Source organism: Eschrichtius robustus, chromosome 16 (genome assembly GCF_028021215.1).
Source record: "Eschrichtius robustus isolate mEscRob2 chromosome 16, mEscRob2.pri, whole genome shotgun sequence".
NCBI lineage: Eukaryota > Metazoa > Chordata > Mammalia > Artiodactyla > Eschrichtiidae > Eschrichtius > Eschrichtius robustus.
In genome coordinates this window covers 61661052-61687931 of record NC_090839.1, presented here as the reverse complement: position 1 = coordinate 61687931, position 26880 = coordinate 61661052, and the positions used below count along the sequence as shown (strand labels likewise).

At 46.3% G+C, this 26880-nt stretch overlaps 1 protein-coding gene across 1 annotated transcript in view; it reads right to left on the bottom strand.

Annotated features, from left to right (window-relative positions):
* The window catches only part of ABAT (4-aminobutyrate aminotransferase), an 85048-nt gene extending 58412 nt beyond the window's left edge, over window positions 1-26636 (bottom strand). Inside the window, exon 1 of the mRNA XM_068525083.1 lies at window positions 26518-26636. The gene's annotated coding sequence lies outside the window, so the exon portion shown is untranslated. The remainder of the gene's footprint in view (window positions 1-26517) is intronic.
* Between the last annotated feature and the right edge of the window lie 244 nt (window positions 26637-26880).

The window sequence follows — 26880 nt, the reverse complement described above, 5'->3', positions numbered from 1 at the left end:
CACAGAAAGATAGACAAAATGAAGAGGCAGAGGACTTTTTACCAGATGAAGGAACAAGATAAAACCCCAGAAAAACAACTAAATGAAGTGGAGATAGGCAACCTTCCAGAAAAAGAATTCAGAATAATGATAGTGAAGATGATCCAGGACCTTGGAAAAAGAATGGAGGCAAAGATCGAGTAGATGCAAGACCTGTTTAACAAAGACCTAGAAGAATTAAAGAACGAACACCTAGAAGAATTAAGGAACAAACAAACAGAGATGAACAATACAATAATTGAAATGAAAAATACACTAGAAGGAATCAATAGCAGAACAACTGAGGCAGAAGAACGGATAAGTGACCTGGAAGACAGAAAGGTGGAATTCACTGCCGCAGAACAGAATAAAGGAAAAAAGAATGAAAAGAAATGAAGACAGCCTAAGAGGCCTCTGGGACAACATTAAATGCAACAACATTCGCATTATAGGGGTCCCAGAAGGAGAAGAGAGAGAAAGGACCAGAGAAAATATTTGAAGAGATTATAGTCGAAAACTTCCCTAACATGGGAAAGGAAATAGCCACCCAAGTCCAGGAAGCGCAGAGAGTCCCACACAGGATAAATCCAAAGAGAAACATGCCGAGACACATAGTAATCAAACTGGCAAAATTTAAGACAGAGAAAAATTATTGAAAGCAGCAAGGGAAAAACAACAAATAACATACAAGGGAACTCCCATAAGGTTAACAGCTGATTTCTCAGCAGAAACTCTACAAGCCAGAAGAGAGTGGCATGATATACTTAAAATGATGAAAGGGAAGAACCTACAACCAAGATTACTCTACCCGGCAAGGATCTCATTCAGATTCGATGGAGAAATCAAAAGCTTTACAGACAAGCAAAAGCTAAGAGAATTCAGCACCACCAAACCAGCTCTACAACAAATGCTAAAGGAACTTCTCTAAGGGGAAACACAAGAGAAGAAAAGGACCTACAAAAACAAACCCAAAACAATTAAGAAAATGGTCATAGGAATATACGTATCAATAATTACCTTAAACGTGAATGCATTAAATGCTCCAACCACAAGACACAGGCTTGCTGAATGGATACAAAAACAAGACCCACATATATGCTGTCTACAGGAGACCCACTTCAGACCTAGGGACACATACAGACTGAAAGTGAGGGGATGGAAAAAGATAGTCCATGCAAATGGAAATCAAAAGAAAGCTGGAGTAGCAATACTCGTATCAGATAAAATAGACTTTAAAATAAAGAATGTTACAAGAGACAAGGAAGGACACTACATAATGATCAAGGGATCAATCCAAGAAGAAGATATAACAATTATAAATATATATGCACCCAACATAGGAGCACCTCAATACATAAGGCAACTGCTAACAGCTATAAAAGAGGAAATCGACAGTAACACAATAATAGTAGGGGACTTTAACACCTCACTTACACCAATGGACAGATCATCCAAAATGAAAATAAATAAGGAAACAGAAGCTTTAAATGACACAATAGACCAGATAGATTTAATTGATATTTATAGGACATTCCATCCAAAAACAGCAGATTACACTCCCTTCTCAAGTGCACATGGAACATTCTCCAGGATAGATCACATCTTGGTTCACAAATCAAGCCTCGGTAAATTTAAGAAAATAGAAATCACATCAAGCATCTTTTCTGACCACAACGCTATAGGATTAGAAATGAATTACAGGGAAAAAAACGTAAAAAACACAAACACATGGAGGCTAAACAATATGCTACTAAATAACCAAGAGATCATTGAAGAAATCAAAGAGGAAATCAAAAAATACCTAGAGACAAATGACAATGAAAACACGACGACCCAAAACCTATGGGGTGCAGCAAAAGCAGTTCTAAGAGGGAAGTTTATAGCTATACAAGCCTACCTCAAGAAACAAGAAAAATCTCAAATAAACTAACCTTACACCTAAAGGAACTAGAGAAAGAAGAACAAACAAAACCCAAAGTTAGCAGAAGGAAAGAAATCATAAAGATCAGAGCAGAAATAAATGAAATAGAAACAAAGAAAACAATAGCAAAGATCAATAAAACTAAAAGCTGGTTCTTTGAGAAGATAAACAAAATTGATAAACCATTAGCCAGACTCATCAAGAAAAAGAGGGAGAGGACTCAAATCAATAAAATTAGAAATGAAAAAGGAGAAGTTACAACAGACACCACAGAAATACAAAGCATCCTAAGAGACTACTACAAGCAACTCTATGCCAGTAAAATGGACAACCTGGAAGAAATGGACAAATTCTTAGAAAGGTATAACCTTCCAAGACTGAACCAGGAAGAAACAGAAAATATGAATAGACCAATCACAAGTAATGAAATTGAAACTGTGATCAAAAATCTTCCAACAAAGAAAAGTCCAGGACCAGAGGGCTTCACAGGTGAATTCTATCAAACATTTAGAGAAGAGCTAACACCCATCCTTCTCAAAGTCTTCCAAAAAATTGCAGAGGAAGGAACACTCCCAAGCTCATTCCAGGAGGCCACCATCACCCTGATACCAAAACCAGACAAAGATACTACAAAAAAAGAAAATTACAGATCAATATCACTGATAAATATAGATGCAAAAAACCTGAACAAAATACTAGCAAACAGAATCCAACAACACATTAAAAGGATCATACACCATGATCAAGTGGGATTTATCCCAGGGATTGAAGGATTCTTCAATATACGTAAATCAATCAATGGGATACACCATATTAACAAATTGAAGAATAAAAACCATATGATCATCTCAATAGATGCAGAAAAAGCTTCTGACAAAATTCAACACCGATTTATGATAAAAACTCTCCAGAAAGTGGGCATAGAGGGAACCTACCTCAACATAATAAAGGCCATATACGACAAACCCATAGCAAACATCATTCTCAATGGTGAAAAGCTGAAAGCGTTTCCTCTAAGATCAGGAAAAAGACAAGGATGTCCACTCTCACCACTATTATTCAACATAGTTTTGGAAGTCCTAGCCATGGCAATCAGAGAAGAAAAAGAAATAAAAGGAATACAAATTGGAAAAGAAGAAGTAAAACTGTCACTGTTTGCAGATGACATGATACTATACATAGAGAATCCTAAAGATGCCACCAGAAAACTACTAGAGCTAATCAATGAATTTGGTAAAGCTGAAGGATACAAAATTAATGCCCAGAAATCTCTTGCATTCCTATACACTAATGATGAAAAATCTGAAAGAGAAATTAAGGAAACACTCCCATTTACCATTGCAACAAAAAGAATAAAATACCTAGGAATAAACCTACCTAGGGAGACAAAAGCCCTATATGCAGAAAACTGTAAGACACTGATGAAAAAATTAAAGATGATACCAACAGATGGAGAGACACACCATGTTCTTGGATTGGAAGAATCAATATTGTGAAAATGACCATACTACCCAAAGCAATCTACAGATTCAATGCAATCCCTATCAAATTACCAATGGCATTTTTTATGGAACTAGAACAAAAAATCTTAAAGTTTGTATGGAGACACAAAAGACCCCGAATAGCCAAAGCAGTCTTGAGGGAAAAAAAATGGAGCTGGAGGAATCAGACTCCCTGACTTCAGACTATATTACAAAGTTACAGCAATCAAGACAATATGGTACTGGCACAAAAACAGAAACATAGATCAATGGAACAAGATAGAAAGCCCAGAGATAAACCCACGCACCTATGGTCAACTAATCTATGACAAAGGAGGCAAGGATATACAATGGAGAAAAGACAGTCTCTTCAATAAGTGGTGTTGGGAAAACTGGACAGCTACATGTAAAAGAATGAAATTAGAACACTCCCTAACACCATACACAAAAATCAACTCAAAATGGATTAGAGACCTAAATGTAAGACTGGACACTATAAAACTCTTAGAGGAAAACATAGGAAGAACACTCTTTGACATAAATCACAGCAAGATTTTCTGATCCACCTCCTAGAGTAATGGAAATAAAAACAAAAATAAACAAATGGGAAAAAAATAAAAAATAAAAAAAATAAACAAATGGGACCTAATGAAACTTCAAAGCTTTTGGACAGCAAAGGAAACCATAAACAAGACGAAAAGACAACCCTCAGAATGGGAGAAAATATTTGCAAACGAATCAACGGACAAAGGATTAATCTCCAAAATATATAAACAGCTCATGCAGCTCAATATCAAAAAAACAAACAACCCAATCCAAAACTGGGCAGAAGACCTAAATAGACATTTCTCCAAAGAAGACATACAGATGGCCAAGAAGCACATGAAAATCTGCTCAACATCACTGATTATTAGAGAAATGCAAATCAAAACTACAATGAGGTATCACCTCACACCAGTTAGAATGGGCATCATCAGAAAATCTACAAACAACAAATGCTGGAGAGGGTGTGGAGAAAAGGGAACCCTCTTGCACTGTTGGTGGGAATGTAAAGTGATACAGCCACTATGGAGAACAGTATGGAGGTTCCTTAAAAAACTAAAAATAGAATTACCATATGATCCAGCAATCTCACTCCTGGGCATATACCCAAAGAAAACCATAATTCAAAAAGATGCACCCCAATGTTCATTGCAGCACTATTTACAATAGCCAGGACATGGAAGCAACCTAAATGCTCATCGACAGACAAATGGATAAAGAAGATGTGGCACATATATACAATGGAATATTAGCCATAAAAAGGAACGAAATTGGGTCATTTGTAGAGACGTGGATGGATCTAGAGACTGTCATAGAGAGTGAAGTAAGTCAGAAAGAGAAAAACAAATATCGTATATTAATGCGTGTATGTGGAACGTAGAAAAATGGTACAGATGAACCGGTTTGCAGGGCAGAAATTGAGACACAGATGTAGAGAACAAACGTATGGACACCAAGGGGGGAAAGCGGCTGGGGGGTGGTGGTGGTGGTGTGATGAATTGGGTGATTGGGATTGACATGTATACAGTGATGTGTATAAAATTGATGACTAATAAGGACCTGCTGTATAAAAAAATAAATAAAATAAAATTAAAAAATTAAAAAAAAAAAAAAAAGAAATAGCATCTGTGAAATTGAGGGTATGTGTTAGGTGTGGAGTCAATTTCCTCTCTGTGAAATGAGACTGAGAAGGTAGAACCAACCAACCAACCAAGCAACCATCTGCGAATTATGTTTTTTGCATTTCTGATCTCAGGTCTGAGAGTCAGAACATCACCCCTGCTCTCTCTCCAAACATACCATGATGGATAGTATCTGGATCCAACACTTTTGGAAAACAATGTAGCCCCAAGGATTCAAGAAATAGTAAATATTTGAAAACCAAATAATTCCACCCCCCAGAAACGTAGCTAAAGCAATCAATCCTAAATAAATAGTTCTGTGCTCAGTTGTTCAGAGCAGTGTAATTTAGAAGAGTGGACCACTGAAAACAATGTAAACAACAAACAGAAGAGGGCTACTCAAATAACCTGTGATACAACAACTTAATTATTTATCAAAAACCATGTAAAAAGGCAGAGGAATGATTTTTGAAGCGATGTAATGAGAGAGAAAGTAAAATTTTATATGCAGTCTGGCTATACTTTCATAGAGGTGCAAAACCAAACCCATAAACCAATACATGAGAAAGGAAGGCTGGAAAGAAATGGACTTTCTGTTCAACACCATTTTGTCTTGGATATGGGGCTATGGAGTGGAAGTCTACTTTCTTCCACCTTTTGGTATTTTCTGAATCATTGCTAATGACCTGAAAGCAGCCTCTCTCTCTAATAATATACAGAGAAATGATAACAGAGAGCTAGGGTAGCCTCAGCTGATGGCAGCAAAATGTGTCTAGACATTTAATTACAGGAAAACAAGTATTGAATAAATTGACACAGCATTAACAGAGAGCCTCACAGACACTGGAACATTGATCTGTGTTCGATTTGGTTTCTGAAGATGTGGGAGGAGGAGGTGAGCTTTCAAATGGACTCTAAAGAGGACGTTTGTTTCCTGGCATTGAACCAGGTCAAACCGGATTCCAATCCCAGATGTTAATACTTGAAAGTTGAAAGTAGGTCAGCACAGTCAGGGAGGTCAGGGCACGTGTTGTCAACACAAAGCGAAATTTCTCGACTCATCCCAAGACAGAGGAGGAAAGGGAAGCTCGTAGTCAGGAAGCCCGGAATTCCTGGAAGGCCAGGAAAGAGGGCGTTCTGAGGCTTGGCTGCCCAGGGATTCAAATTCTCAGCTATGAGTCTGCACAGTGTGGCCAACGGTGCGATTTTTGCAAATGAAGATCTGCTCATTCATTTCCGGCCACTGCGGCTGCTACAAAGCACTACAAAGGCAGCTGTGTAGCTGCAACAGAAATCACACGGCCACAGTGCAGAAAATATTGACCATCTGGCCCTTTGCAGAAAAAGTTTGCTGAACACTGATCTAGGCTTTCCAAGCCCTGAAACCACGGATCGGTCCTATCTTCCTAATGACACAAGAGTGACCCATGTGCATCCACGTCCAGAGTGCAGTCTTTAGAGAAAGCGCGCATACCCTAGTTTGGTGGAGCCACTCTTTGCAGCAGACACTGTTTCCTTTCCTGCTAACACATCGGCAGCACTGGAGGTGCGTGTTTCTCCAGAGCCAGTGTTTGCAGTCTACACACACACACTCACACTCACACACACACACACACACACACACACACAATGGAATATTACTCAGCCATAAAAAAGAATGAAATAATGCCATTGGCAGCAACATGGATAGACCTAGAGAATACTATATTAGTAAAGTAAGTCAGACAGAGAAAGAAAAATACTATATGATGTCACTTATATGTGGAATCTAAAAAATAATATGAGTCTATATACAAACCAGAAACAGACTCATAGACATAGAAAACTAATTTATGTTTACCAAAGGGGAGAGGGAGCAGGGGAGAGATAAATTAGGAGGAGTATGGGATTAACAGATACAAACTACTATACATAAAAGAGATAAGCAACAAGGATTTACTGTATAGCACAGGAAATTATACCCAATATCTTGTAACAACCTATAATGGAACATAATCTGCAAAAAACCCAAATCAGTATGCTGTACACCTGAAACTAAGACAATATTGTATATTAAATATGCTTCAATTAAAAATAAAAGCTGTCTATCTTCCCCACATCCCCATAAGGATTTGAGCTCCCTAAATACAGAGCTTCGTGTCTATTTTGATCACTAAGATATGTGACATGATATGGCAACGGTCATTCTAATTTTACGAAAGGGGAAACGAAGGCACAGAGAGATTAAAGTAATCTGCCCAGAGTCACACCCGATGATAAAGAGCAGAGGTGGGGGTCCCACCCCATTGGGAACTGTCCCAGAGCCCGTGGCCTTCTGACTTCTGCCCCCATTATAATTTCAGGCAGGGCTTGGCACATAATAAATGCTTAGCAAGCATTTATTATGCTTGCTAATGCAAGCATAATAAATAACAGAAGGCACGCTCTTCTGTTGTCAGTATTGATATGATTCTCCCCAGATTTGGTTCTGTCTCACTACTGCATGCGCTCACAGCCCTACTGCAGCTTTTAACTAAAGCTTTAATTGTGGGGTTTCACAAGCAGGAGGGAGATGCCCGACACCAAAGGGCACCTCCTGCAGATCCCATTCATATGAAGTTCAAAAACAGACAAAACTAATCTCTGCTGATAGATGTCAAACAGCGGTTACCCTCTGGGGGCTATTAACTGGGAAGGGGCATGAGGGAACTTTCTGGGGGCTGGGAATGGTCCGTATCGTGATCTGGGTGCTGGTCCCGTGTGTGTTTACATAGGAGAAGACTCATGGAGCCGTATGTTAAGTTTAGTGCAGTTTGCCATATCAAGCTATTCATCCATTTTAAAAAAGGTAAAAGGAAGGAGAGGATAACTAATAAGGACCTCTGTATAGCACAGGGAACGCTACTCAGTACTCTGTAATGACCTATATGGGAAAAGAATCTAAAAAAAGGGTGGATATGTGTGTATGTATAACTGATTCACTTTGCCATACACCTGTAAATCAGGTGTACTGATTTGTAAATCAATTATACTCTAATAAAAAATTTTTTAAAAAGATGATCATAACAATTTAAAACATAAAAAAGGGTGAAAGGAAGGAGAAAAGGAATATCAAGAAAACCCAGGTCCCTTCCTCCAAAATTAATTGCATAATTTTAGTTCAGGACTCTCTCCAAGTAACTGTAAGCTCTGAGATGGCAAGAACCACACACTGGATGCCCTGTATCCCCACCATGGCACAGCACCTGGCACAGACAACATCAATAAATATTCACTGAAGGAATGAATAAATGGACTGATCAATGCCCCGTCCGTGCAGCAGTTTGCTTGCTGCAAAGGTGCTACTGCAGTATCTCCCCTCCTGCACATCCTGTCTCTGTGACCTTGCTCCCCGCTCAGGAGGTAGGGGTCTGTCTCTACATCCTATTGAATCTGGAAAGGCTACTGTGGCTACTTTGACCAAAACAGTATGGCACGTTATGGAGAACAGTTTGGCTGTTTCTTCAAAAGGTACACAGAGAATTACCATATGACCCAGAAATTCCACTCCTAGGTAAATACCCCAAAGAACTGAAAGCAGCAACTCAAACAGATACTTGTAAACCAGTGTTCATAGCATATCTACTTTGCCACTCCCTCAGGTCCTGACATCATTCCAGACATTTCCAGGACATCCTCTCTCTCTGTTTCCACCCGAATCCAAGCCACCTCCAAGTCACAGCAGCTTTCCCCTGTGGCCCTGTTCAATCCACATTCCATGGGGCGGCCAGAGGGATTGCTTTAGAGTGAAACAGACCACATCACTCCCTGGTTAATAACCTACCAATGGTGTTTGATTGCAAAGACAATAAAACGCAACCTTCTCATTATAACCTCAAAGTCCCTGGACCTGGGTCCTGCCGTGCACCTCCTGTGCAGAGCCCCACCACCCCCAACATACTTCCCTGTCTCTGAATGGGTGGCGCCTTCCACAGCTCAGAAATCACACTTTCAGAGAGGCCCTCCTGACTCCACTACTTCACCTTGCCAAATTTTATGTTCGCTGAGGCCCTTCACAGTTTCCCATTTGTTCACTGATGCATGTCTCCCTGCCCCGGAATGCCAGCTCCTCTTCACCTCTGTTTCATCGTGGACATGAAATATAATTTGTGTGTTGAATGTTGCTAAGTCCTTGGGATGTGGACACCTCTGGGAATGGAGGCAGCAGGCTGACTTTGTAGGAGGAAAAACTAAAATCAACAAATGATTGGGAATTCCCTGGCGGTCCAGTGGTTAGGACTCAGCGCTTTCACTGCCAGGGCCAGGGTTCGATCCCTGGCTGGGGAACTGAGATCTTGCAGCTTTGTGAGGCCAGAAAAACAAAAGAGAGAGAGAACAAATGATTCCCTAACCTAGGCAGCTTTCTCCTGGGGAAGTAGGTGGCCTTGGGTCAGCTGGGACAGGCCGGTCCAAGACCAGTGTTCCTTAGGTCTGCCCCCAGGGGACCCGGCTGCTGGGAACACTCCCCCGTCTCTCCTGTGACGGTCCCATCAGCCGGTCAGCATCTGCAGATGAGAAGGGCTGACCAGGTCTCAGGGACACAGTCAGATTGCTGACTCCCAAAATTCCCAAGAGTTCTCAAGGTAGAGAGCAGTCTTCTCTCCCTGGGAGTCTCCCTGCACAGTCACACCAGCCCTGCTGTGTGCCCAGAAACCTGGGCAGAATGGAAGGTAGCAATAGGACCCCGAACAACATGGGGGCTATGGGCACGAGCTGAGCACGGAGACCTGGGTTCATGTCCCAGCTGTGTTTTGTGCGATGGCTGCAATCTTGGGTAAGTCGCAAAATGAGAGAGAAATAACCAGAACGGGCAGATTTCGGCCCAATAACTAAGGAAGCTCCTCGTGTTGGAGTGGGCTCGACTCCAGAGGCTGGGCGTCTTCTCATCTAGGATTCAGGAGAGGAGCTTCAAGCATCACGGTTAGACTGGATCAGCTCAGAGATTCCTCCTGGTCCCAGGTTCTGAGATTCTGTGCCCTGTTTGACTGTCCACTCCCCAGGGTCCACTGCTCTGCCCCAAGGAATGGCAGGTGTCCTGGGGCAAACTGCTCTGGTTGGTTACCACCAGTAACTGCCCTGTGTCTCTCTGTCACCACGAGTGCTGTTTGTTTTGAGACAAAACACCACTCCATCACATGGAAGACTTCTTCGCATTTAGTGGATAAGAAAACCAAGGCAAAGAAAGCTGAAGCGCCGTTTGGTGGGTCAGGCTTTATCTCTACTCTCTGCTATCTGATCACTGATGCATTTAAACATCTTGTGATGCAATGGCAGAGCCATTTTGCAGATGGGGAGACAGATTCACAGAAGGTTAAGTAAAACTCACCCCCCTTGTATCACATAAGTTGACAGTTGGGGTTTGAACCCATATCTGTCTGGCTGCCTGGCTTTTCTGCAGAATCACGAGCATGGTGCTATGGGGTGATTCTACAGATGCGGAGAAATGCAATCTCTACCATCATTTGGCTCCTGCAGAAGATGAAAAGTACACCAAGTCACCGGCCTCTTATTGCAGCCACTATGAACCATCGGCTTCTCATTCTGGTCTTTTAACAGAAATCTCCGAGGAGTTCTCCTGTCTCTCACCCAATGCCGACTCAAGTACAGAGATGTCTTGTAGACTCAGCAACTTTCCCCAATAACCATGTGGCGTCGACATGCCATTCTTCTTTCCAAAGGACATCCCCAAGCAAAACTAGGACTCTTCATTTCACAGATCTGAAGAGATGCAGAAAAAAGAGCTCACGGAGATACGGTCTCTGGTCAGACAAGGCTGGATGCCAGTGTTCCTGGTACTAGCTCGGCTCCCGGGCTCCCGGGCTCAGCGGCTCCCACAGAACACAGTCTACTGGGCCTTGTGTTCCTGTGAGGAAATACGTGCGGAGCCGGAAGGAGGTCGGGGATGCCCAGCATGTGTGTGGAGAAGGGGGCATGGAGCTCTGGGGGACTCGCCCCCGAGAGCCCCCAGTTGGAACTCAGGATGAGGTGGCCTCTCCGAGTTTCCTTTTCCTTCTCTGCCCATGAGTGCCTGACCGGACATGGGCCGAGACCAGCTTTCTAAAGTTACTCCAGGGATGGCTCAGCATTCAGGGTGCACCTGTCACGGCCAAGTCCACTATTCCACCGGAAGCTCTTCTTTTAGCAAAGTGGCAGTGGCAACTGGGCATCTCAAATTTAAAACTTTCAGAGCTGGATAAAGACCTCAGAGATCTTGTCCAACCCTCCCATTTAACAGAGTGAAAAAACCAGGCTCAGAGAAGACAAGCAGTCTGTCTGATGCCTCATCAGAGGTGACTATTACCCCCATTTTACAGAAGAGACACAGAGGCTAACTAACTTGCCCAAGTTTTCCACTGTTCAGTTGGGCAACGTAGCAAAACCCCACACAAAAGGCGAGAGTTTGCCCAGCTGCTCACCCCCCGGGATAAACATGCAGGATCTCACCCGGACACGTGCGGTGATCCCGGGCACACGTGGTCAGCAGCTTCGGCACGAATGCATTCATGTGCTGCATTCCCACAAGAAGGAAAAGAATATAATACGGCAAGTGTCCTGAGTTTCAGGCCCCCATGGGGGGATTTTTCTCTCAACCCCCTATCAACACAGGGGTAAACTGGCGGTACGGGAAATGCCCTGGATCCAGAATGGTGCGTTTTAAAATTGTGGGAATTCCCTGGCGGTCCAGTGGTTAGGACCCGGCGCTTCCACGGCAGGAGGGGGCCCGGGTTCAATCCCTGGTTGGGGAACTAAGATCCCGCAAGCCGCACTGCACAGCCAAAAAAAAAAAAGAAACCTATCTTGAGCTGAACATCACGAGTTCAGCTGCCGCCTCCTTCTTGGATGTTATCTAAAGCATTTTACTGACTCCAGTGCAGAGCCTAGGCCCTGCCATGAGAGAGAGGCGTCCCCTTACAGAAACTTCCCAAGAAAACCTTCGAAAGGGGGTGGAAAAGGCGTGCTCTCAAGCAGGGTCTCCCAGCCTCAGCACTATTGACTTTTTGGGCCAGCCAATTTCTTGTTGTATGTGAGCTGGGGGCTGTCCTGTGCACTGCAGGATGTTAACAGCGTCCCTGGCCTCTGCCTACTAAACGCCAGTACTATCCCCTCCACCAGCTGTGACAACCCAAAATGTTTTCAGACCTTGCCAAAGGTCCCCTGTGGGGACACAACTGCCCCACTGGAAATCCCCTACTCTTGAACAGGCACATGAAAAGATGCTCAACATCGCTAATTATCAGAGAAATGCAAATCAGAACTATGTCTGGGGCTTCCCTGGTGGCACAGTGGTTGGGAATCCACTTGCCAATGCAGGGGACACTGGTTCGAGCCCTGGTCTGGGAAGATCCCACCTGCCATGGAGCAACTAAGCCCGTGTGCCACAACTACTGAGCCTGTGCTCTAGAGCCCGCGAGCCACAACTACTGAAGCCCGTGTGCCTAGAGCCCGTACTCCGCAACAAGAGAAGCCACCGTCAATTAAAACCCAATGCAGCCAAAAAATAAATAAATAAAATTAAAAAAAAAAACTATGTCTGCCCCAAGGGGATTCCTGACCACACGGACAGATGCAGCAGGTCAGGTGACTCAGTTCAAATCCCAACTCCGGCAGTCAGTTTCTGGGAGTTGGTGCAAGTTTTGTTAATAGCTCCTCATCTGTAAAATGGGTCTGAAATCCCATCCCAGGGTTGTTATGGGGTCCCAAGAGAGGGTAATTGCAGCACCCAGCACACTGCCGTGCAGAGAAGGTGCTCAGTAAACAGAAGTGTGAGCCAATACGGGGAGCATGGCTTGCAAAGGGAGGGAATAAGGGAAATCCGTAGTCTGTTCCCACGCCCACCCACCAGCATACCCCACCGTGGAGGGGAAAGCCAATCCTTGTTCCAAAACTATACCATCACTCCAGGCTCTGAGACCTCTCTGAAGCTCCTGGCTTCTTCATTCTCTTGCCAGCAAATTCCTGCCTTGAAAACCCACAAGGAACACAACAGATGCCCAGATTCATGAAAGCATCATCAACCTTGTCGGCTCTGTCTGGATTTCCCATCCTGAAACAGGGACGGACCCATTTAATGAGATTTTAAGTGCTGGTGTAGATATAGCTCTCTCTCTCTCCCCCAGTTCTGTAAAAACCCAGCAGACATATATCTTGACATATTAAAACCTTCTCAATTATTCTACTCAGTGCAGAAAGAACCAAAACCCCATGCTGGCTACCAAATTGAAAAAGCAGTGCCAAGGGCAGCATGAGGGGTCTTAGGCCTGGGTAATCATCAGTTCAGTTCAGGGCACAGATCTGGGGATATTTTAAAATCCAGACTCAATGTTGGAACTCCGCAGGTGAAATTCCTGAAGAATCTCACCCACTATTTTGAAAAGGAAAAAAAAAGTACCATTCAAGTTTAGAAAATAAAATTCATAGAGAGCTGAAAACTGTCATGTTTTGCCCCTTGGAAGCTGTGTGGTCTTAGGCAAGTGACTTGAGCTCTCTGAGTTGCTGTTTTCTCATCTGTGGGATGATGAGTAGAGATGATGACGAATGAAGAGGAATGGCTCAAGTCCATGGCGCAGGGCCTGGCATCCCACAAATGCCCAGCAGGAAGGATACACTCTCCAGGCTGGGGAGAGAAGGGTTCCAGACCTGATATGGAGCTGGGCAGATGCTGCTGCCGGCATAACTCGGGCTGCCTGTGAGGAAAAACTGTCACTTCCAGGAAAACCCAGACGCTCAGTGTCAGGAACTGTGGATGAGGCTATAGGACCCATGTGTTTCTACAGAGGTTGTCACACAGATTCTCCTGCAAAGAAGCAACTCTAGCTGCACTGAGAAGGTGCTTGGAACTGCCCTTAATCTGGAATATTCCTGTTCTTTTCTTAGGGTAGTTGTTCTTGGTGTAAAAACCAGCTCTTGAATGTGGTTCAAAAGCCTTGAGGTCTGGATCCTCTGACCTTTCCCATCTTCATGCACCACAACTTCCCCTTCTCTCTAGGTTCTGCCACTTGGATCTAGTGTCCATCCTGTGTAGGTTTCTGTGCCAGAGACTTTGCAGTTGCTGTTCCCACTGCCCCCAATGCTTTTCCCTTGTTTCTGATTTCTTAATTCCTACTAACCCTCAATTTTGATTCATGATGCACCTCCTCTGGGAAGCCTTCCCTGATCTCTCTCCCACCAGATCAAACCTCCCCCAAGCCCCTGCCCATCCCATGCACACTCAGCCCCACATACCTCCCTCTTTGTGGCACCCCATTTACAGGACACCTCTGTTGTATAATTATTTGGGTCATGTCTGGTCACTTATAAAACTGTTAACTTCTTTAAGCTGTGCCTATGCTAAGGATCATACACCCATAAATTATACCGTTATTGAATTGTTAGTAAAAGTGTTGATTGGTTTAGCCTCTTTAGAGGCAATCTGGAATGTTCCATCATATTCTAAGGCTACAGTGGTTAAGACAATGTGGTGTGGGGCAAAGAAACACACTTCACTAATGAAATAGAGAATAGAAAAACAGACTTACACTTATATGAATGCTTGATTTCCTATAAAGAGTCAGTGATATTGGGTCAATGGGATTATCCATATGGAAAGAAAAATTTATCATGATCCTGCCTCATTCGATACCTAAAAGTCAATCCCAGGCAGACTATAGAGATAAATATGAAACGCAAAATGTGAAAGCTACTAGAAAATAGAGGGGGCAATATGAATGACTTTAAATTTCTTAAATAGAACACAAAAAGCCTCAACCATGAAAAAAGATGAATATGAAATATGTAAAAATTAAAAATTCCAATAACCAAAAGTCACCATTGAAAACTAAAGTCACGCCACAGAGTAGAAGAAGATACATAACACATAACTGGCAAAGGGATCACTATCCAGCATGATTAAATAACTCCTACAAAGCTATAAGAAAAAGAAAATAGACAAGTCCAAGGAAAAATGGACAAGAGATCTTAAGAGGCACTTCATACAATAGGAAGTCCAAATGGTCAACAGACATACAGAAAAGGTGATAGAATTCAGTTAGTAGAGAAATTTTTAAAACAACTACAGGGGCTTCCCTGGTGGCGCAGTGGTTAGCAGGGGACACGGGTTCGAGCCCTGGTCCGGGAAGATCCCACATGTCGCAGAGCAACTAAGCCCGTGCTCCACAACTACTGAGCCTGTGCTCTAGAGCCTGCAAGCCACAACTACTGAGCCCGCGCACCTAGAGCCCGTGCTCTGCACGCAACAAGAGAAGCCACTGCAATGAGAAGCCTGCGCACTGCAACGAAGTGTAGCCCCCGCTCGCCGCAACTAGAGAAAGCCCGCACACAACAACGCAGACCCAATGAAGCCAAAAATAAAACAAACAAACAAACAAAAACCCCACAACTACACACCCCCTGGAATGGCTAAAATATAATAGCAAGTCGAGGTGCTGGAGCTGGAAAGGGTATGGAGGAAGTGGAACCCTCATACACACTGCTGATGGAGTCTAAAACACTTTGTTCTAGAATGTTCATGGCAACAGTATTTATAGTAGTCTTGCTATGGACTGAATTATGTCTCACATGTCCAGTTTCTGGCCCTTCCTACCTCTGTGAACTTGGCCAAGAAACTTAAAACTCTCTGATTCTGTTTCCATGTCCACAGAAAGGTCATCCCTATCTGAATTATTGAGAGCATTAAATGAGATAATCCAAATAGAGCCCAGTGCCTGGCAGGTAGAAAGCATTCAACCACTCACCCTTATCATCCAATCTAATAACTACCAATACACTGTTTCAAAGGGCAGTATTGTTGCCATTTTACAGATGAGCAAACTGAGACCCAGAAGTCACAACCTCCAGGGCGCTCAGGGGGCCAGCAACACAGCTGCTTTCCAAATACAGGACTTCTTCCTTGACCCCATAGGAGGGTCTAAGAAACAGAGCCCACCCCAAGCCCACAGCAGGACACTGAGGGGTTGCACAGGGTCGAATCTGATCAATTACGCAAATGATCCGAGTTGCTGGTGGGTGACTGCTGCTGGAAGTGCTTTGGACTTTGTCCACCCACCACCAGCTTTACTCAGCATTTTTGACTTTCGAACCCTGCTTTCTCATTTGCTGTGGCAGCTGGTCCTCCCAAACCCTGCTGTGATCATCAAGGGATAAGACATTATTATTCCTATTGATGGATGAGTAAACTGAGGCCAGCAAGAGCAGTGGGCATACCCAGAGGCATCCACGTGGCTTAGTGTTAGACAGCAGGGGTCGGGGTCTGTAAGCCTGGGTTTCTCTCTAGACTTGCTGCTTTTACTATGAGAGCCCGGGAGTCAGTCATCCATTCTGAGCCTCCATTTCCTACCTCTGTAACCTGATCAGTCTTTCCTCCTTAGGTTGTTGTGAGCAATGAGACGAACAAAATACACATAAAACCCTCAGAATAGCCCTAGCACCCACCAAATTCTCAGCAAACATGAGCGGCCACTGTTTATGGGTCATTGCCTTAGGATGGGCAGAGCCTGAGTTGAAACTCCGTCCAGGGGCCTCTGAATGTTTCCTCTCGTCCCTCTAGCTTATCATTACCCTGGCAGCCCAGCCCTGGATCGCTCCTGGACACTGTCCCCAGGTCAGAACGTCCATGCGCTTCTGTGTGTGGCTCTTCTTTGAGTCTTGCTTTCAGCCCCTGGGAGGAATGTGCACTTAGGGCTGGGGCAGGATGCCAGGCATGCAAATTTGCATGCAGGCAGTAATTTGCACAAATGCTCCTTGGTGTGCTCATTTCCAGCCTGTCCCCAGAATGGCACTTGCAAAGCCAGCAGAGAGCTATTTACAGCTCTGGGCAAAGAGGGGAGGCAGGCTCTGATCCTACACAGGAAAGCCCCGCGGAGGTGATGGCTTGCTCTTTTGGCTGCTTTAAGAGGCTGTTTGGCCAATCTTGCCCTGAAGGAGCTTCGAGGTCCTGAAAGGTTTTGCTAGAAGGCCAGTGATCCACCCCAGGGATTGTCTGATTCCCTCAGGGAACCCACATTCAAAGGGACGGGAGTGGTGTCCCTGGGCTCCCACCAATAGCTGCCAATGGACTCTAAACACCTAGAGGAAGGGATACAGGAGGCCTGTCAAAACCATGGACAGCTCTAGCCTCTCCGACGTTGCTCTAGATGAGGGCTTGACAAACTGTGGTTGGGGGGGGCGGCATCTGGCCCCCCAGCCTGTTTTTGTAAATAAAGTTTTATTAGCACACAGTTTCGTCCATTCATTTACATTTCACGGTACAGTTTGAGCAGTTGCGATCCTAACTGTGTGGCCCACAAAGCCTCAAATGTTTACTACCTGACCTTTAAAGAAAATATTTGCCAAGCCCTACTCTACATGAAGTCCCCACCATCTCATCTTTTAACAGGCTTCTCTGTCTGCTCTTTCTACAACCAGTCCACTCTCCACGAATCTTCCAGAAGGATATTACTCAAGTGCTAATCAAATCAGGTCACCTCCTTGTTTAAAACCCTTCCAGGTTCCCCAGGGGTCTCTAGGTCAAGTCTGAACTCATCTAGGGTCACCAGGCTGTCCATGATCTAGCCCCACTGCAGCTTCCCTCTCCTTGTCCATCCACCCCGGTGGGCTCCGCCATATGCCTCCCCCATCCTCTGAACATTGGTTTTACAGAAAAAAAAAATTGCATCTCAATGGAAAACTATGCATTGTTTACATACAACACAAACTTTTAAGATAACTGATTCTAGCCCTGTTCATTATCTTCGAGCTACTTTTTTCAAGTCTTTGTAAGTTGTAGGAATCTGATAGAGAAGCCAATTCTGTCTTGTCCAACCATTTTTTTGGTCTCCATTTGTAATGCATTTCAGCATTCCTTTACTCTGTAGACAATTATGCTTTATTTGACTTTTCCTTTGAACCAGTTCCAACATCTGCTTGGTTCTCTCACTGAATGAGCTTAATAAAATCACTGACAAGTGTTTGTTTTTGCATCTGTATTTGGAGCCATGATTTTATTCCCCCCCACCACCTTTTTCCTGAAGATTTTCTTTTAACAGTTTTCCATGAAGTCTCTGAGCCCCTGTTCATGTTCTATCTGTTGAGAATATCTTTCCTGGCTTTTCTGACTTTTCCTCCTGAAATTTCCTTCCCAGCATCCCCAGGGACAGGGAACCTCTTCCTTCTCCGAGCTCTGACCGCTATCCACTCCCACACACCTGGCACTCATCTCTCTGAATGGTTGTTTACAGGCCTGTCCCCTGACAGCTAGCCTAGAAGATCCTCTGGTGTAGTAGCTGGGTGTTCGTCTCTCCCTCACCATGAACGCGCGCACACACACACACACCCCACTAGTTCTGTCAGGACACACGGAAGTTGTGCAACAAATGGGCACACTCACAGGAATGAATGAATGCAGATGGCTAGCCTGCTCACCTAGACAGAAGCCACTAAGAGGGAGACCTTGTTTTCCTTGTTAATACCATACACGTGATGCCGATGTCTGGCATCTATGAAGTACTCAATAAATACTCGTTGAATAAATGGCAAAATACCACTTCAGTCCCTGTTTTTGGCCTACTTTTAAATCATCTCCCAGCTCTCCACGTTTGAAAAGCAAACCTAGTAGCCGCAGAATGCTACCCTCCCACCCCATATTTTCATGTGTCACCACCAAGGTGTTTCAACTGCTCCGCTCTAAGGAGTGGATGGCCATCTCTCTGTTCTGCCTCATGGTCATCATTCGACCTTGAGCAAGACGCTGCCCCTCTGGCTTTCCAGTGGGTAAAGCAAGGTCAGTTTAGGCATTCCAAGAGATAAAATACATCAGGCAAAGAGATGAACGGCCAGTAACACGCTAATGAGGTTCCAGCCCAGACACCGTTTACAGTGTAACAGATGCTGTCAATATAACACATCAGCGAAGTTGCAAGGGATTAGCTCTGAGTTGTGAGGGTTACGGAGATGGCCTAGGACAGGTTTCCCAAACTACTTGAATGCGCACATGAACCCCCCCATCCCACCGGGATAGTGTTAAAATGCAGACTGCATTTTGTAGGCCTGAGGGGGCCCAAGAGTCTGAATTTCTAACCAGTTCCCCAGTGATGTCATGCTGCTGGGCACTGGACCACACTTGGGTAGCAGGGTTCTAGGGGTGCTAGGACATGGTGGGTTCCGGCTTTGAAGGAATTCTCAATGCAGTGGCTGAGGGACAGATGTCCAGCATGTTGTTGATAGTCCAAAGTCATAAGTGTTAGCACCCAAGTGGGAGGTGCTGGCAGTTAAGACTAGGAGACCTCTGAAGATAGACAGGTTGGCGAAGGTGGGAGAAGTCTGGTGCAGGGTTCCCAAGGGACATGGAAACCGGGTTGGGAGCATTCTGCGGGGCCGGTGATTCAACATAATTCTGGTGGTGGGACCATAATTCTGGTGGTGGGACCCATCAATCTTTGTTTTAACACACCCTCCAGGGGATTCTGATGTTCAAGTGTGAGAACCATTGCGCTAGGCAGAAAGGGGTAGAATATGCCAGTTGGAAGAACAGTGTTTTGTTTCACATATTAGAGTTTCAGGCACATGTCCAAACCCTGTAAATTGCATTCATTATTTCATCCATCCATCCATCCACCCACCCATCCAACATCCAACAAATAAGTCCTGAACGCCCACTATGTACCCTATTAGGCACAAGAGATATGACTGAAGTTGTAGATACACACAACTGTCTAAGCCTCTAAACCAGTGATTCTCAGCCAGGGGACAAGTGGCCCCCCAGGGGACATCTGGCAATGTCTGGAGACATTTTTGATTGTGACAACTTGGGGGGAAGTGTGCTACTGTCACCGAGTGGAGTAAAACCCAGAAATGCTGCTAAACATCCCATAGTGCACGGACAGCACCCCCAAACGCACCCCAGCAATGGCACTAGTGCTGTCAAGAAACTTTGCTCTAAACTGGGAGCCCCTTGTGACCTAAACGGGAAGGAAATCCCAAAAAGAGGGGATATATGTATACGTATAGCTGATTCACTTTGCTGTACAGTAGAAACTAACACAAAGTAACTATACGCCAATAAAAATTAATAAAAATAAATAAATAGGGCTTCCCTGGTGGCGCAGTGGTTGAGTATCTGCCTGCTAATGCAGGGGACACGGGTTCGAGCCCTGGTCTGGGAAGATCCCACATGCCGCAGAGCAACTGGGCGCGTGAGCCACAACTACTGAGCCTGCGCGTCTGGAGCCTGTGCTCCGCAACAAGAGAGGCGGCGATAGTGAGAGACCCGTGCACCGCGATGAAGAGTGGCCCCCGCTTGCCGCAACTAGAGAAAGCCCTCGCACAGAAACGAAGACCCAGCATGGCCAAAAATAAATAAATAAAAATAAATAAATAAATAAACTGGGAGCCCCTTGTGGGCAGGAACTATATTGTAGTCACCTTGACATCCCGAGGTCACAAGACAGCACCTGACCCTCAGGAGCTGAGCAAATATTTAAATGCAAGAGGAAATGGCAACACAAAGATATACTTATGTATATAAAGAAGTCTTACAACAGCAACAAAAAGACAAACGACCCAATTCAAAAATGGGCAAAGGACTTGAATGAACCTTTCTCCAAAGAAGATATACAAATGGCCAACCGGCACATGAAAAGATGCTCAGCATCACTAGCCATCAGGGAAATGCACATCAAAACCACAATGAGATACCACTTCACATCCACCAGAATGACAATAATACATTGTAATAACAGTAATCGGAAGAAACGTGTTGATAAAAATGTGGAAAAATTGGAACCCTCACACATTGCTGGTGGGAATGTAAAATGGTGTAGTCTGGCATTTTCTCAAAAGGTTAAGCAAAAAATTACCATATGACCCAGCAGTTCCACTTCCCAAAGAATTGAAAACAGATCTGTGAACCAAAAGTTGTACATACATGCCCATAGCTGCATCATTTACAACTGTCAAAAGTTGGAAACCCAAATGTCCATCCACTGACAGATGGATAAACAAACTGTGGTATACCCATGCAATAGAATATTATTTAGCCATAAAAAGGAACGAAGTACTGATACATGCTACAACGTGGAGAAGCCAGACCCAACAGGCCACATATTGGATGATGCCATTTATATGAAATATTCAGAATAGACAAATCTATTGAATCAAAAAAGAGATTAGTGGTTGCCAGGGGCTGGGGGAAGGGAGAGTGACAAGGTTTCCTTTCGAGGTGATGAAGGAGTTCTGGAACTAGAGGGTGGTGAGAGTTGCACAACACTGTGAATGTACTTAATGTCACTGACGTGTACACTTTAAAATGATTAAAATGGTAAATTTTATGTTATATGTATTGCACAATAAATGCTCGTCCAGTCTCTACTGTGTGTCAGGAACGGTGCTCTGCATTCGGGACAGGAGGGAATGAGACTTGACTGTATGATCTCTACTCCCCAGGGATACAGAAGGGGAGAAAACCCAGCAAACAGTCATGGACCCAAGGAGGCCTCAGATGTAAGTGCTGGGAGTTCCGAGGAAAAATCGATCTCCAGGCTGTGGGCAGGGAGGGTCAGGGAGACAGCTTTTGAAGAAGGAGGGCAATTTGCCCTTGGGGAGTCGAGCCCGCTGCTACGGAAAGAATGTGTGACTAGAGGCCATATCAGGCTATGCCATTCCGGGGATGGGTAAGAGAGTTTAATGCCTGAGACGTGGGGCTAGTCAGACACAAGGGAGAGGGAGGAGCGCAGACACCTTTAGAAACCCCTCCCGGACTTTCTGCAGGGATGCAGTGGAGGGAGGGGGGTGATTCGGCCTGGGTGTTCTTGAAGCCCTCAGGCTCCCACGAGGCTTTTTTCCCCTGCATCCTGGCAAGGGGGGCTGGCAAGCAGACAGAGATGGAGAGAGCCAGGGCTCACATTACTTAAGGCGGACCAGGTACCAGGTGTTTGAACAGGGTTTCAGCTAATCCTCACAGTAACCCAGAGGTAGGTTCTACCATTGCCTCCCTCCCTCCCTCCCTCCCTCCTTCCTTCCTTCCTTCCTTCCTTCCTTCCTTCCTTTCCTTCCTTCCTTCCTTCCTTCCTTTCTTTCTTTCTTTCTTTTTCTCTCTCTCTTCCCTCCCTCCCTCCCTTCCTTCTTTCTTTCTTTCTTTGTTTTTATACTATTGCCTTTTCCAAGATGGGGAAATGTGACACTGACAGGTAAAATGGCCATGGCCTGAGGCCATCATGCTGGTGGAAGCCCAATTCAGCTCTGGTCAGTGTGACCTCGAGACCCACCGGGATGCTGGTAGAAAGAATCCGCTGTGGCCAGGGCAGAGGCTCAGCCTGTGGACGTGAGGCCTCAGATTCCTGTCTCCTGGCCCCAGAACTCTTAGGAAGCTCAAAGGCCTGAGTTTCAGCCACTGGCAGCTTCTGGCCTGACTACTTCCCAGGAGAGAGGGACCAGGGTGTGCAGGAATGTCCAGTCCTCAGACCCCACCCACCACACTGACCTGGAGGCCAGGCAGCTGAAAGAGCCCCAGCCTGGGCTGTAGAACTCGGGCTACAGTCCCCCTGCCGTCCTTCCTGGCTGAGGGACCCTGAACAAGTCTCAACCTCTGGGGACTGTGCTTGGCTCATCTGTAATGCACAGGAAGCTGGCTAGAGGATTCTTTTTCTTCTTCTTCCCCCTGGATAGATTCATTGACATATATATATGTATATGTATATACACACACACACAGGCCTGTTTCATGCTCCTTGCTTCCCTATACGTATTTGCATATACTTACTAAAATACTGTATATACTGATGCTGTAACTTTAGTGTTTTCACTAAATCATGTCTTCGAGGTCTTTCCAGGTCAGGAATATAGCTCTCCCCAGTTCTTCTAAAAAGACGGCTTATATTCCCATGTAATGGAACCCCTTCCCATCTTGGATTGCCAAGCCCTTAGGCGAACATTCCTGCATTCTACTGTGTGCTTGTGTGAGCGTTTCTACAGGAGATTCTTAGAAGTGGGATGGCTGGGCCCAAGAGCACGCAGCTTAAATTCTGAAAGAGACTGCCAAAGGATCTGAGAAGGCCCAGGAACTAGGTGATTTCTAAAACTGTTTCCTGCATGGATGTTTCTTGGACTTCTAGCAGGGAAGGGGGTAATGCCTTTAGAAGAGTCCTTTAACTTCTGTGGGCCTCCGTTTGCTCACCTGTAAAATGGGAAACCTACAGTAATATACATGGAGGTGCTCCAGACTTTCCTGTTGAAATGTGAGGGGTCAATACTGCCCTCAATATCGGGAGGCTCAGCAGTTGAACACACCGCCTCCATGATGTACAAACCAGAACGAGGAACCTGAACAAGAAGGATGCTCTCTTATGTCAATCATCCACTGTGAGTGGGGCACCTGTATTAGATCAGCAGTTCTCAATGGGGGGGGGGAGATTTTGCACCCCCCCAGAGGACGTCTGACAATGCTTGGAGATGATTTTAGTTGTCATAAATGGAAGTGGTTGCAAGCGGCTTTACTGGGTAGAGGGTAGGGATGCTGTTAGACATCCTACAATGCACAGGACAGCCCCCTGCCCCCCGCAACAAAGAATGATCCGGCCCCAAACGGCAACACTGCTGAGGATAAGAAACCCTGCTCTAGACCTCTCTCTTATCTGATGCCTACCCCCCAACAAACCCAATTCAAAGATAAGGAAACTGAGGCTCAGAGAGGTGGATGACCTGCCCAAGGTCTCCCGTCAGCAGTAATGGGAGTAGACTCCCGGCTCCATCTGACTTTAGGGTCTGCGGTGCATTCCACATACTGTACGGTCTCTCTGGGAAGACATCACCCTTGTCTCCAAGCAGGGGCTGACTGTTCGCTGCCTCTACCCCTGAGAGATTATCTACACTGCGAGTCATAAGTTTTACCTAAAAGCACAACCTCCCTACCCAGGTTTAGAGGTTTTCTGACTTGTAATCATAATCACTGCTTCCACCCACTTGCCCTGTGCCATGCACTTTACAAAGATTAACTCATTTTACCCTGATAAGGACACTGAGGGAACTGAGTCACAGAGAAGTTAATAATTCCTCCAAGAAACACACTAAGTAGCAGATTTGGGCTCTAGACCCTGATAAAAGGGATTCAGAGACTGATCTCTCAACCCCCATGCACTACAGTTCTCCCTCATACTCTGAACTTTCACCTTGGCACCTTGGACTTGGATCCCTGCTCTAAATTGGAGCACAACAGCCAACCCCTTAGCTGGAGGCAGGGGGAGTCTCTGCCTCAAGACCCTCCCATTTGTAGGGACCTGTTTGCCATTGCCCCAGTGGGCTGGTGGGCATCCGATGCCTCAGGAAAAGGAGCAGGCTCTGAGCTGGGGTGGGACATCGCGGCAGGGAACTCGGGGTCAGAGAGAAAAGGCAGGGATCGAGGCGGGGGGGCTCTGGAGGGAGGGGTTGTGACTTCCAGTTCTGGGGGGGGGGGGCTCTGTCCAAAGTGCCTGGAGCAAGCCTCACCTGCAACAGATATTCCTGCAGCAGCGTCGGCTCCAGACTCTTGCAACTGATCTCATTTGCTATCCTGAGTCCATTTGTATTCTGGCAAGCCTAGATTTGGCAGTGGGCTCAATAAAAAGATCCCAAGGGCTGAGTGGTGAAGTGCAAGGCCCTGGGAATGGATCTACAAGGTGGCTTGTTGGGGGGCAGCGCTGGGTTCCAGCTCTGTCCCTTCCTAGCTGCGTGACATTGGCAGAGCCTCTGTACCACCTCTGACAAGTGGGGACCACAGTGCCCAGAAGTCCCGGTTCTAAATATGAGGCCAAGAGGTGGTGTCCGGGACCCCGGCAGCCCAGGAGTCCCGGAGAGGCTGTGACCAGCTTCGCCACCCACTGGCTAGGTGACCTTGAGCAAGTCTCTTCCCCTCCTTGTGCCTCTCTTTGCTCAACTGTCAAATGAAGGAGCAAGATCTTTGATTTGGAGTCCCTGGGAGGTCTAAGGACTCCAGACTGGGCCATTTTTCTCTCTCCAGGGCTGACCTCTTTGGGCGTCCAGGACACATGCTTCTCCTACTCCACCCCTAGGGTGAAGCTCCAAAGAGCAAAGCAAAGCTCCTTGCCTTTCTCTCCCCTGCCTCCCGCCCCCATCCTGGCCTTCCAGATTACAGCGGTGCCCAGCCCCCCTCAGGTCACCAACATCCTGTCCCTTAGTCCAGCTTCACTGAAGCCAGCCCAACGGATGGTTCCTGCAGCATCTCCCCTGGCCAAGGGCCTAGGGAATTCCACCGGGCAATGCCCACAGGAGCTGGGGGAGGGGCAGCCCCAGGGAGCAAATTGGGGCCCTTCTGTCTGCACTGACACCCTCTTCTCTAGAAGAGGGGTTGGCCTGCCTCAGGGGAGGATATTCTGAGCACAGTCCTTTGTGTGTGTGTGTGTGTGTGTGTGTGTGTGTGTGTGTGTGTTGGCGGGGGGTGGTCCCTGCTGGTCCTGCTGCCTCAGAGGCCACCTCTGTTGGCAGTTTGGAGGCTCCTGGAATGATCTCTAGGCTCAGGATCCCAGCTTTAAGAGTTCCAGTCTTACTAAACCTCATCCTCTGGCCTTACCTCTGGCCAGGGTGGGTGAGGAAAGGTGAGATGGAATTAGGTGGGAAGGATGGGACTGGGAGAGGTGGATGGGGGGGGTGTTAGTGGGATGGGATTTGTGTAAAAGGGTTACAGAGGGGTGGATTGAGGTGGGTGACTTGGTCCAGACTGGTGACCAGACCCTGGCCCTGTTTCTGAGTGTGAAAACCCCTTCTGTTATATCTTGACTGGAGAAAGAGGGGAAATCCCCCAAATGCCTTCAGTGTGGAGGTGTCTGAGGCAACCAACCATCTCTCTCCTACGGATGGGGGGGTGGGAGGAGGTAGGTAATCATCCACCTCTAAAGGCAAATCGCAGAGTCCAGTTTCTGAGTTGGGGGGCCCAGGGAGGTCTGTATGGGGTTTGAGGGTGACATGCAGAATCTCTGGAGAGGGATATCCTCTTAAGGAGGGGCTTATTTCCCCTCCTGGAGGAAACACACCGTTATCTATGAGCTGAGAAGGGAGGGTGGGGAGAAGAATCCAAACTTAGTTTTTTAGGGAGGGGGAAGGGGCATGGGTCTCCAAAGAGATGAAGGGGCCCTCGATACCTGGGGAGGCTGGAACCCACTTTGAGGGGGCACGCTCCATTCCAGGGGGTAAAGTAAGAAGAGGAATCCTATCTCTAGAGCCGGGGGCCAGGAAGGAAAGGCCCATTTCTGAAGGGAAAAGGAAACTATTTTGCTCTCTGGGAGGTGAGAGACCCTCTCTTTTCCGGGGGTGGGCGGGGGACCCGCGTCTCGGGAAGATGAGGGCTCCGTCTCTGTGAGAAGATGCCCCGTTTTTGCTCCCTGGGGCAGGGCCGAAGGATTCCGTCTCAGCTGCCGCGGAAGGGCCCGTCTCACGCGACCCTGCGCCAGGTCCTTACCTCCAAGCCCCTGCTCCAACGTTCGGACTCCGGTCTGCGAGGCACCGACTTGAGGGATCCGCGCCCTGAGCTCCGGTTCCTCCCGGTCTCTGCCCAGCTTCCCCCAGCGACTCGCCGAGCTTCTTGGCTCCGCCGAGAGACTCTGGCCAATCAGAGCTGCCGATTCCGGCCCTCGCTCGCACCGCCGCCAATCAGCGCGTCCGCCACGGGCCACCGCCCCCGGGAGGGAGGGGAAAGGAGGGACGGGGGCACAGTCCGGCCTCCGGGGGCGGAAGAACTGGGGGCCTGGAGGAGGGACTGCGAGGGCCGGGAGCGAGGGTCCGGGCTGTGGCGGCGGCCGCCAGGAGCCCCCACCAAGCCGGA